The 12,314-nt window shown below is 62.9% G+C and overlaps 1 protein-coding gene across 1 annotated transcript in view; it reads left to right on the forward strand.

The window, feature by feature from the left end:
* Window positions 1-4,221: 4,221 nt before the first annotated feature.
* The window catches only part of smad10a (SMAD family member 10a), a 139,648-nt gene continuing 131,555 nt past the window's right edge, over window positions 4,222-12,314 (forward strand). Inside the window, exon 1 of the mRNA XM_078534038.1 lies at window positions 4,222-4,239. The gene's annotated coding sequence lies outside the window, so the exon portion shown is untranslated. The remainder of the gene's footprint in view (window positions 4,240-12,314) is intronic.

Below are 12,314 nucleotides of genomic sequence, written 5' to 3' on the forward strand. Positions count from 1 at the left end.
CGACTACATCCTGTTAGTGGCAATTTTTTTTTTGACAGTGCTATCAGGTGACACATAATGTGGTCACTGATGCTCAGTTTGGGTTCTGCCAGGATTGTTGAGCTCCAGACCACATTACAACCTTGGTCCAAACATGGACAAAAGAACTGCATTCCAGGGGCAAGGTGAGAGTAACAGTTCTTGACATCAAGGCACCATTTGACCGAGTGTGGCATCAAGGAACTCCAGTAAAATTGAATTTAATGGTAAACCAGTCAATAGTGAAAAAGTCTTCACTGGCTGGAGCCATACCTAGTATAAAGGAAGATGCTTGTGGTGGTTGGAAGTCAATTATCTCAGCCCCATGACATTGCTGCAAGAGCTCATCAGGGCAGTGGCCAAGTCTCAACCATCTCCAGCTACTTAATCAATGGCCCTCTCTCCGTCATAAAAGCAGAAGTGGAGATATTTGCTGGTGATTGCACAACGTCCAGTTCCATCACAACTCCTCAGATAATGATACAGTATGTGCCTGCACCTAGCAAGATCTGGACAACTTTCAGGCCAACTTTTCAATGGGCTGATAACATTCCTGCCATACAAGTGTCAGGCAATGACCATCTCCAACCAAGCAGAGCATCTAACCATCTGCCCCTTGACATTGAACAGCATGACCACCATCGAATCTCCCACCATTACATGCTGGGGATGACCACCGACCAGAAACTGAATACAAATAATGTAACCATAAAAACAGGTCAGAGCTGGGTAATCTGTGCCTAGCAACTCACCACCTGACGACCCAAAACCTGTCCATCCACAAAGCACAAGTCAGGAGTGTGATGGAATACTCCCCATGTGCCTGGATAAATACAGCTTCAACAGCACTCAGGAAGCTCAACACCATCCAGAGTAAAGCAATCTGTTTGATTGGTAACCCATCCAACACCTTAAATATTCACTTCCTCTGTCATCGGTGCAATGTGGCTGCAGTGTTTAAGCTCTACAAAATACACGACAGCACCTTGATAAGGCTCCTTTGATAGCACATTCCAAAGCTGTGACCTTTATCATCCACAAGAACAAGAGCACAGACACTTAGGAACAACACCTGGAAATTCCCCTCCAAGTGACACACGATTGCTATAACAGAGTTTGAACTTAAAAAGGTGATATTGCCAATTCAATATATATACATAACTGTGTGTAGCTCAGTGTAAGAAATAAGACAGCCAGGTTCCTTAAGTTAACAAGTAAAAAGTTAGTTTTATTGCTAAAACTCACTCAAAGATGCAGAAATGGTTAAAAGGTTTAAAATGTACAAATATGTCCAACGACCCACTAATGCAAAAACAACACAGACACAAAGCCCACCTCCCACCCACCCCAAGCATGAAAATAGAAATAGAACTCTGCGGAATATCAGATCTTAAAACTTGGCCAAGTAAAAATTAAAGTCAGAAAAAGAATCGTGGATTGTCTGGATGCTTGTTTGCAACTGAAGGGCCACTTTCCACAGTAGCTGCTGGTACTTCAGTTTCTCACTGCAGCAGGCATGGCTGGTTGATTCTCTTTTCTCTTGGAGACAGTGGTGTTGATTCAAAATCCTCCTTTAAGAACTGTTTGCAGCAATGAGGTCTTCAGGTGGGTTTCAAATCACAAACAGCTTTGATGAGAGAGGTTTCAGAGAAAGTGAAGGGGTAAGGCTATTGGCCCTGTAGTTAGTTTAAATCTAGTATATTTTACATCCAAGAGCTGGGTCACGTGACCTCTCTCTGGCTTCAATCTGAACTTGTCTTAGCCACTGTCTCTGTGAGCTCCGTAGACTGTGTCTCCATAAAGTTGCTTGTGTCCTTTGCAAATGCAACATGGTAGCTGTTGTAGGCAAGTGCACTTTGCTTAGCAAAAGTGTCCTTTTCGAAAGTTCAATGCTTATGTATGTTCAACAGGTGACATTATTATGTAAACAAGTCCAGCTGATGACATTATAAATTAATATTCTATATAACACATCTTCATATCACCATTCAGACTTGGAACTCTTTTGCCATTTCTTCATTGTTGCTAGGCCAAAATCCTGGAATTCCCTCCCTAACACTGGGTGTACCTACACCACATGGACTGCAGCAACTCACTGCCACTTTCTCAAGGGCAATTAGGGATAGACAATAAATACTACTCACCAGTGACACTGACACACCGTGAATGAATAAAACGTTGCTTTTCAGGAGGGAGCCCTTTGGCTCCCTGTCCTCCCTATCTCTGCAATGATCTGTTTATGTGGGTATAGAGATATGCGTATAGATACTGCAAGCACAGCACACTTGGAGGTGCCAACTTTCCAATGAAGGCCAACATCTCAGGTGATTTAAGTGATCTCGCAGCAGTATTCCAGAGTAGGCCGATATAGATATCTCAATAAATGTCACTTTATTGGATTATATTATCATTTATTTCATTGCTGTTAGTGGGATCTTGCTTTGCACAACTGAGCCAGCCAAGCCATGGAGAGAGAAACAGAGTTTATGTTTCGATGTGATTGCACTGGAGGTGGTGCAGAGGAGATTCACCAGGATGTTGCCTGGGATGAAACATTTATGTTATGAAGAGAGGTTGGATAGACTTGGGTTGTTTTTGTTGGAGCAGAGAAGACTGAGGGGCGACCTGATCGAGGTGTACAAGATTATGAGGGGCATGGACAGGGTGGATAGGGAGCAGCTGTTCCCCTTAGTTGAAGGGTCAGTCACGAGGGGACATAAGTTCAAGGTGAGGGGCAGGAGGTTTAGGGGGGATGTGAGGAAAAGCTTTTTTACCCAGAGGGTGGTGATGGTCTGGAATGCGCTGCTTGGGAGGGTGGTGGAGGCGGGTTGCCTCACATCCTTTAAAAAGTACCTGGATGAGCACTTGGCACGTCATAACATTCAAGGCTATGGGCCAAGTGCTGGTAAATGGGATTAGGTCGGTAGGTCAGGTGTTTCTCACGGGTCAGTGCAGACTCGATCGGCCAAAGGGCCTCTTCTGCACTGTGATTCTGTGAGTTGAATATGAGTCTTCTAATCCAGGTGTCAGACCTGCTGAGTTTTTTCTATCAGATTTCCAGCATCCACAGTATTTCACTTTTACATAAATATTCTGTGCTCTCTTTCCTGAGGAACATGCCCCTTCACTATCCAGCAGCTGACTGGATGATGCTGGTGGAATGGGTGGACAGGTGGCAGTTGAAGATCAATGTGGAGAAATGTGAAGTGATTCATTTTGGTAGGGACAACATGGAGAGACAATATAAAATAAAGGATACAACACTGAAGGAGGTGCAGGAGCAGAGGGACCTGGGTGGCAGACAGGTTGAGAGAATGGTTAAAAAAAACATAGGGTGCTTTATTAATTGGGGTATGGAGTACAAAAGCAAGGAGGTTACAGTTAGCTTGTCCTTCAGTCTCAGCTGGAGCAGCGCCCAGTCCCAGGTGCCACATTTTAGAAAAGAATTGGATAGAGTGCAGGAAGGATTTGTGAGAATGGATGAGGAACTTCAGTCATGAGGATAGATTGGAAAAGTTTGGATTGGAGGAGAGGTTGGATAGAGGCATTGAAAATTATGAGCGATCTGGACAGAGTAGATAGGACGGAACTAGTCGCACTTGTGAAAGGATTGGGAATGGCAGGGCACAGATTTAAAGTAACTTGCAAATGAAGGAAAAATAATATGAGGAAAATGGTTTTCGCCCAGCGAATGGTTAAGATTGGGAATGCACTGCCTGAGAGTGAGGTGGAGGCAGGTTCAATTGAGGCATCCAAAAGGGAATGAGACAGTTATTTGAAAAGGAAGAATGTGCAGGGTGATGGGGATAAGGTGGTAGATTCGCGCTAGGTGCATTGCTCATTCAGAGGGCCGGGGCAGACACGATGGGCTGAATGGCCTCCACCTGCACTGGAGCCGTCCCCTGACGTCCCGCCACTGCGCAGACTCGCGGCGCCAGGCTCCGCACCGTCAGGAGTCGTCAGGCGCATGACGTCAAGGCCGCGCTCAGCGTACGCGGATGCAACGCTCGCCGCAATTGGTCCAGGCCGCCTGATAAGCGATTGCTGATTGGGCCGCAGTGAAAGGAGCTATGAGAGGCGGGCGCGGATTGGCGGAGCGGGCTGGCGCCCCATGCGGGCGCAGACGCTCATTGTTGTTGTTGTGAAGCGCGAGGTGGCGGAGCGATTAGAATCGGAATCGGCCGGGGTGAGGACGGCGCCGGGACGGCGGAGGAGGAATCGGTAAGTGAAGCGCGCGGTCCGAGGGCGGCGTTGGGGGACCCAGGATTGGCCGGACATTCATCCCCCCCGGCCGCTCACTTCACTCCCGGAGCCTGAAGCCGGAGCTGGGACTCGGCAGAGGCCGGGAGGCGGGACTCATTTCCCAGCCCGAGATCCCCGCAGCCGCCGCTGCTTCACTGACAATATCACCAGGTCCCCGTTCCCCACCCACCCCCTCACACACTCCCCCCCCCCCCCCACCCCCCTCACACACTCCACCCCCCCCCCCCTCACACACTACCCCCCCCCCTCACACACTCTTTCCGCCCCCCCTTCACACACTCTTACCCCCCCCTTCACACACTCTTCCTCCCCCCCATCACACACTCCCCCCCCCCACACTCCCCCCTCACACTCCCCCCCCTCACACTCCCCCCCCCTACACTCCCCCCCCCTCACACTCCCCCCCCCTCACACTCCCCCCCCTCACACTCCCCCCCCTCACACTCCCCCCCCTCACACTCCCCCCCCTCACACTCCCCCCTCCTCACACTCCCCCTTCCTCACACTCCCCCTTCCTCACACTCCCCCTTCCTCACATTCCCCCTTCCTCACTCTCCCCCTTCCTCACTCTCCCCCTTCCTCACTCTCCCCCTTCCTCACTCTCCCCCTTCCTCACTCTCCCCCTTCCTCACACTCCCCCTTCCTCACACTCCCCCTTCCTCACACTCCCCCTTCCTCACACTCCCCCCCTCACACTCCCCCCCCCTCACACTCCCCCCCCCTCACACTCCCCCCCCTCACACTCCCCCCCCTCACACTCCCCCCCTCACACTCCCCCCCCTCACACTCCCCCCCCTCACACTCCCCCCCCTCACACTCCCCCCCTCACACTCCCCCCCTCACACTCCCCCCCTCACACTCCCCCCCCTCACACTCCCCCCCCTCACACTCCCCCCCCTCACACTCCCCCCCCTCACACTCCCCCCCTCACACTCCCCCCCCTCACACACTCCCCCCCCCACACACTCCCCCCCCCCACACACTCCCCCCCCACACACTCCCCCCCTCACACACTCCCCCCCCTCACACACTCCCCCCGACCCCCCCTCACCCACTCCCCCCGACCCCCCCCCCACACACTCCCCCCGACCCCCCCCCACACACTCCCCCCCGCCCCCCCCACCCCCCTCACACACTCCACCCCCCCCTCACACACTACCCCCCCCCCACACACTCTTTCCCCCCCCCTTCACTCACTCCCCCCCCCACACTCCCCCCCCTCACACTCCCCCCCCTCACACTCCCCCCCCTCACACTCCCCCCTCACACTCCCCCCCCCTCACACTCCCCCCCCTCACACTCCCCCCCTCACACTCCCCCCCCCTCACACTCCCCCCCTCACACTCCCCCCCCTCACACTCCCCCCCCCCTCACACTCCCCCCCCCACACTCCCCCCCCCCCACACTCCCCCCCCCCCACTCCCCCCCTCACACTCCCCCCCCCTCACACTCCCCCCCTCACACTCCCCCCCCTCACACTCCCCCCCCTCACACTCCCCCCCCTCACACTCTCCCCCCTCACACTCTCCCCCCTCACACTCTCCCCCCTCACACTCTCCCCCCTCACACTCTCCCCCCTCACACTCTCCCCCCTCACACTCTCCCCCCTCACACTCTCCCCCCTCACACTCTCCCCCCTCACACTCTCCCCCCTCACACTCTCCCCCCTCACACTCTCCCCCCTCACACTCTCCCCCCTCACACTCTCCCCCCTCACACTCTCCCCCCTCACACTCTCCCCCCTCACACTCTCCCCCCTCACACTCTCCCCCCTCACACTCCCCCCCCTCACACTCCCCCCCCTCACACTCCCCCCTCCTCACACTCCCCCTTCCTCACACTCCCCCTTCCTCACACTCCCCCTTCCTCACATTCCCCCTTCCTCACTCTCCCCCTTCCTCACTCTCCCCCTTCCTCACTCTCCCCCTTCCTCACTCTCCCCCTTCCTCACTCTCCCCCTTCCTCACACTCCCCCTTCCTCACACTCCCCCTTCCTCACACTCCCCCCCCTCACACTCCCCCCCCCTCACACTCCCCCCCCCTCACACTCCCCCCCCTCACACTCCCCCCCCCTCACACTCCCCCCCCTCACACTCCCCCCCTCACACTCCCCCCCTCACACTCCCCCCCTCACACTCCCCCCCCTCACACTCCCCCCCCTCACACTCCCCCCCCTCACACTCCCCCCCCTCACACTCCCCCCCCTCACACACTCCCCCCCCCACACACTCCCCCCCCCACACACTCCCCCCCCCACACACTCCCCCCCTCACACACTCCCCCCCCTCACACACTCCCCCCGACCCCCCCTCACACACTCCCCCCGACCCCCCCTCACACACTCCCCCCGACCCCCCCTCACACACTCCCCCCGACCCCCCCTCACACACTCCCCCCGACCCCCCCTCACACACTCCCCCCGACCCCCCCTCACACACTCCCCCCGACCCCCCCTCACACACTCCCCCCGACCCCCCCTCACACACTCCCCCGACCCCCCCTCACACACTCCCCCCGACCCCCCCTCACACACTCCCCCCGACCCCCCCTCACACACTCCCCCCGACCCCCCCTCACACACTCCCCCCGACCCCCCCCTCACACACTCCCCCCGACCCCCCCTCACACACTCCCCCCGACCCCCCCTCACACACTCCCCCCGACCCCCCCCTCACACACTCCCCCCGACCCCCCCTCACACACTCCCCCCGACCCCCCCCCCACACACTCCCCCCGACCCCCCCCCACACACTCCCCCCGACCCCCCCCACACACTCCCCCCGACCCCCCCCCACACACTCCCCCCGACCCCCCCCCACACACTCCCCCCGACCCCCCCCCACACACTCCCCCCGACCCCCCCTCACACACTCCCCCCGATCCCCCCTCACACACTCCCCCCGACCCCCCCCTCACACACTCCCCCCGACCCCCCCCCACACACTCCCCCCGACCCCCCCCTCACACACTCCCCCCGACCCCCCCTCACACACTCCCCCCGACCCCCCCTCACACACTCCCCCCGACCCCCCCCTCACACACTCCCCCCGACCCCCCCCTCACACACTCCCCCCGACCCCCCCCTCACACACTCCCTTCCCACCGACCCCCCCCTCACACACTCCCTCCCACCGACCCCCCCCTCACACACTCCCTCCCCACCGACCCCCCCTCACACACTCCCTCCCCACCGACCCCCCCCTCACACACTCCCTCCCCACCGACCCCCCCTCACACACTCCCTCCCCACCGACCCCCCCTCACACACTCCCTCCCCACCGACCCCCCCCTCACACACTCCCTCCCCACCGACCCCCCCTCACACACTCCCTCCCCACCGACCCCCCCCTCACACACTCCCTCCCCACCGACCCCCCCCTCACACACTCCCTCCCCACCGACCCCCCCCTCACACACTCCCTCCCCACCGACCCCCCCCTCACACACTCCCTCCCCACCGACCCCCCCCTCACACACTCCCTCCCCACCGACCCCCCCCTCACACACTCCCTCCCCACCGACCCCCCCCTCACACACTCCCTCCCCACCGACCCCCCCCTCACACACTCCCTCCCCACCGACCCCCCCCTCACACACTCCCTCCCCACCGACCCCCCCCTCACACACTCCCTCCCCACCGACCCCCCCCTCACACACTCCCTCCCCACCGACCCCCCCCTCACACACTCCCTCCCCACCGACCCCCCCCTCACACACTCCCTCCCCACCGACCCCCCCCTCACACACTCCCTCCCCACCGACCCCCCCCTCACACACTCCCTCCCCACCGACCCCCCCCTCACACACTCCCTCCCCACCGACCCCCCCCTCACACACTCCCTCCCCACCGACCCCCCCCTCACACACTCCCTCCCCACCGACCCCCCCCTCACACACTCCCTCCCCACCGACCCCCCCCTCACACACTCCCTCCCCACCGACCCCCCCCTCACACACTCCCTCCCCACCGACCCCCCCCTCACACACTCCCTCCCCACCGACCCCCCCCTCACACACTCCCTCCCCACCGACCCCCCCCTCACACACTCCCTCCCCACCGACCCCCCCCTCACACACTCCCTCCCCACCGACCCCCCCCTCACACACTCCCTCCCCACCGACCCCCCCCTCACACACTCCCTCCCCACCGACCCCCCCCTCACACACTCCCTCCCCACCGACCCCCCCTCACACACTCCCTCCCCACCGACCCCCCCCTCACACACTCCCTCCCCACCGACCCCCCCCTCACACACTCCCTCCCCACCGACCCCCCCTCACACACTCCCTCCCCACCGACCCCCCCCTCACACACTCCCTCCCCACCGACCCCCCCTCACACACTCCCTCCCCACCGACCCCCCCCTCACACACTCCCTCCCCACCGACCCCCCCCTCACACACTCCCTCCCCACCGACCCCCCCCTCACACACTCCCTCCCCACCGACCCCCCCCTCACACACTCCCTCCCCACCGACCCCCCCCTCACACACTCCCTCCCCACCGACCCCCCCCTCACACACTCCCTCCCCACCGACCCCCCCCTCACACACTCCCTCCCCACCGACCCCCCCCTCACACACTCCCTCCCCACCGACCCCCCCCTCACACACTCCCTCCCCACCGACCCCCCCCTCACACACTCCCTCCCCACCGACCCCCCCCTCACACACTCCCTCCCCACCGACCCCCCCCTCACACACTCCCTCCCCACCGACCCCCCCCTCACACACTCCCTCCCCACCGACCCCCCCCTCACACACTCCCTCCCCACCGACCCCCCCCTCACACACTCCCTCCCCACCGACCCCCCCCTCACACACTCCCTCCCCACCGACCCCCCCCTCACACACTCCCTCCCCACCGACCCCCCCCTCACACACTCCCTCCCCACCGACCCCCCCCTCACACACTCCCTCCCCACCGACCCCCCCCTCACACACTCCCTCCCCACCGACCCCCCCCTCACACACTCCCTCCCCACCGACCCCCCCTCACACACTCCCTCCCCACCGACCCCCCCCTCACACACTCCCTCCCCACCGACCCCCCCCTCACACACTCCCTCCCCACCGACCCCCCCCTCACACACTCCCTCCCCACCGACCCCCCCCTCACACACTCCCTCCCCACCGACCCCCCCCTCACACACTCCCTCCCCACCGACCCCCCCCTCACACACTCCCTCCCCACCGACCCCCCCCTCACACACTCCCTCCCCACCGACCCCCCCCTCACACACTCCCTCCCCACCGACCCCCCCCTCACACACTCCCTCCCCACCGACCCCCCCCTCACACACTCCCTCCCCACCGACCCCCCCTCACACACTCCCCCCGACCCCCCCTCACCCACTCCCCCCGACCCCCCCTCACCCACTCCCCCCGACCCCCCCTCACCCACTCCCCCCGACCCCCCCTCACCCACTCCCCCCGACCCCCCCTCACCCACTCCCCCCGACCCCCCCTCACCCACTCCCCCCGACCCCCCCTCACCCACTCCCCCCGACCCCCCCTCACCCACTCCCCCCGACCCCCCCTCACCCACTCCCCCCGACCCCCCCTCACCCACTCCCCCCGACCCCCCCTCACACACTCCCCCCGACCCCCCCTCACACACTCCCCCCGACCCCCCCTCACACACTCCCCCCGACCCCCCCTCACACACTCCCCCCGACCCCCCCTCACACACTCCCCCCGACCCCCCCTCACACACTCCCCCCGACCCCCCCTCACACACTCCCCCCGACCCCCCCCTCACACACTCCCCCCGACCCCCCCCTCACACACTCCCCCCGACCCCCCCCACACACTCCCCCCGACCCCCCCACACACTCCCCCCGCCCCCCCCACCCCCCTCACACACTCCACCCCCCCCTCACACACTACCCCCCCACACACTCTTTCCCCCCCCTTCACTCACTCCCCCCCCCACACTCCCCCCCCCACACTCCCCCCCCTCACACTCCCCCCCCTCACACTCCCCCCTCACACTCCCCCCCTCACACTCCCCCCCCTCACACTCCCCCCCCTCACACTCCCCCCCCCTCACACTCCCCCCCCTCACACTCCCCCCCCCTCACACTCCCCCCCCCTCACACTCCCCCCCCCCACACTCCCCCCCCCCCACACTCCCCCCCCCCCACACTCCCCCCCCCCCACTCCCCCCCTCACACTCCCCCCCCTCACACTCCCCCCCTCACACTCCCCCCCCTCACACTCCCCCCCCTCACACTCCCCCCCCACTCCCCCCCTCACACTCTCCCCCTCACACTCTCCCCCCTCACACTCTCCCCCTCACACTCTCCCCCCCTCACACTCTCCCCCCTCACACTTCCCCTCACACTCTCCCCCCTCACACTCTCCCCCCTCACACTCTCCCCCCTCACACTCTCCCCCTCACACTCTCCCCCCCTCACACTCTCCCCCCTCACACTCTCCCCCCTCACACTCCCCCCCTCACACTCTCCCCCCTCACACTCTCCCCCCCTCACACTCTCCCCCTCACACTCTCCCCCCTCACACTCTCCCCCCTCACACTCTCCCCCCTCACACTCTCCCCCCTCACACTCTCCCCCCTCACACTCTCCCCCCTCACACTCTCCCCCCTCACACTCTCCCCCCTCACACTCTCCCCCTCACACTCTCCCCCCTCACACTCTCCCCCCTCACACTCTCCCCCCTCACACTCTCCCCCCTCACACTCTCCCCCCTCACACTCTCCCCCTCACACTCTCCCCCCTCACACTCTCCCCCCTCACACTCTCCCCCCTCACACTCTCCCCCCTCACACTCTCCCCCCTCACACTCTCCCCCCTCACACTCTCCCCCCTCACACTCTCCCCCCTCACACTCTCCCCCCCTCACACTCTCCCCCCTCACACTCTCCCCCCTCACACTCCCCCCTCACACTCTCCCCCTCACACTCTCCCCCCTCACACTCTCCCCCCTCACACTCTCCCCCCTCACACTCTCCCCCCTCACACTCTCCCCCTCACACTCTCCCCCCTCACACTCTCCCCCCTCACACTCTCCCCCCTCACACTCTCCCCCCTCACACTCTCCCCCCTCACACTCTCCCCCCTCACACTCTCCCCCCTCACACTCTCCCCCCTCACACTCTCCCCCCTCACACTCTCCCCCCTCACACTCTCCCCCTCACACTCTCCCCCCTCACACTCTCCCCCCTCACACTCTCCCCCCCCTCACACTCTCCCCCCTCACACTCTCCCCCCTCACACTCTCCCCCCTCACACTCTCCCCCCTCACACTCCCCCCCTCACACTCTCCCCCCTCACACTCCCCCCCTCACACTCCCCCCCTCACACTCTCCCCCCTCACACTCTCCCCCCTCACACTCTCCCCCCTCACACTCCCCCCCTCACACTCTCCCCCCTCACACTCTCCCCCCTCACACTCTCCCCCCTCACACTCCCCCCTCACACTCTCCCCCCTCACACTCTCCCCCCTCACACTCTCCCCCCTCACACTCTCCCCCCTCACACTCTCCCCCCTCACACTCTCCCCCCTCACACTCTCCCCCCTCACACTCTCCCCCCTCACACTCTCCCCCTCACACTCTCCCCCCTCACACTCTCCCCCCCTCACACTCTCCCCCCCTCCCCCCTCACACTCCCCCCTCACACTCTCCCCCCCTCACACTCTCCCCCCTCACACTCTCCCCCCTCACACTCTCCCCCCTCACACTCCCCCCCTCACACTCTCCCCCCTCACACTCTCCCCCCCTCACACTCTCCCCCTCACACTCTCCCCCCTCACACTCTCCCCCCTCACACTCTCCCCCCTCACACTCTCCCCCCTCACACTCTCCCCCCTCACACTCTCCCCCCTCACACTCTCCCCCCTCACACTCTCCCCCCTCACACTCTCCCCCCTCACACCCTCCCCCTCACACTCTCCCCCCTCACACCCTCCCCCCACACACTCTCCCCCTCACACCCTCCCCTCACACACTCCCCCCCGGACCCTCCCCTCACACACTCCCCCCCGGACCCTCCCCTCACACACTCCCC

The sequence above is a fragment of the Cetorhinus maximus genome, chromosome 36 (assembly GCF_964194155.1).
Source record: "Cetorhinus maximus chromosome 36, sCetMax3.hap1.1, whole genome shotgun sequence".
NCBI classification, from domain to species: Eukaryota; Metazoa; Chordata; class Chondrichthyes; order Lamniformes; family Cetorhinidae; genus Cetorhinus; species Cetorhinus maximus.